Below are 1,248 nucleotides of genomic sequence, written 5' to 3' on the forward strand. Positions count from 1 at the left end.
CTGTCAGGACCTTCTGCAGGCTGCCAGCAGCATCCCTCCTGCAGCTGACGGCCCGGTGCGGAGGGTCGGGCTGAAGAGACTGCCTGTCAGATCCAGATCTGCCCCATTGTTCCTGCAACAATTCAAGAGGGCTGAAGGGTTTAAAAAGGAACCAACGATAGCAGCGCTTCACTAAATGTGCCAGGAGTGAGTACACAGTCTATTAAGATACATTCACATCTCAACACTGAGCTTATGGGGACATTTGATTTTATATCTCCCTATTGAGACGTAAAATATATGTTTTGTGGTCTCAATGACAGTTGATAAGGTTTCGATTCACTATGTGTGGTCATAGGCGGGTGATTAGATATGGGCCCCTGGGCGTAGACACATTTAAGGCCCTGCCACCTTCATACATGGGAGAAAGACAATATAAAGACCTTATAGCTGTTTGGATTCAAGATTCAAAGGCTTTATTGTCAAATGCACAGTAGCTACAGTTATGGCAATGAACATGTTAAATCCCAGGCTCCTTCAACAATGGAACATAAATACATATAGGACATAAACAATAAAAAAATAGTACAAGAAGAACATAACAGAAATGCTAGAGGGTGTTACAATGTGCAGGTTAGCCTTTACGTCAGTGTTTTTATCTTCTTGTTGTGTCTTCTTGTATATGTTATGTCTTCTTGTATATGTTGTGTCTTCTTGTCCCTACACATCTCCCTTTTTGCTATTTATAGATATGAATTGTCTCTTTGGTTGTTTTGCCCCTTTTTGTAGTTGTTTTGTGTTTTTTAATATTAATGCAGCTTCACTTACCTTCTTCACATAGTCATTTTTAGTCCCTGTGGTTGCGTTCCTATTCGTGGTCATATTTAGTGTCACTTTTTGGTAGTCAATTTGTGTTTCTTTGTGAATACTTTCCCTTCTTTTCGTAGTCGCTGTGTCTTTGTGTGGCTCTTTGCAGCTTTTTTGTGTCTCTTTGTGGTTGTTTTATGTTTCTTTGTCGCCATATTGAGTTTCTTCCTGGTTGCTACATCTCTTTTTGTGTGATATTTTGTAGGGGAAGGCCTTGGTGCCCCTAACACTTTGGAACTCTTAGCTTTTTGCCTAGTAGGCCTGTTCAGTGAACCATCCATGTGTGTGGTGCCTCATTAAATACTATCCAGGCTATAGTGTGACCCAAAGTGCTCCTCTCCGAAAGACAAACTATAACATCCAGTCTTCTGCCAAGAAAACAGGACAGCATGGACAAGTGAA

The sequence above is a fragment of the Notothenia coriiceps genome, unplaced genomic scaffold, assembly GCF_000735185.1.
Source record: "Notothenia coriiceps isolate Sejong01 unplaced genomic scaffold, NC01 NC01_scaffold00024667, whole genome shotgun sequence".
NCBI classification, from domain to species: Eukaryota; Metazoa; Chordata; class Actinopteri; order Perciformes; family Nototheniidae; genus Notothenia; species Notothenia coriiceps.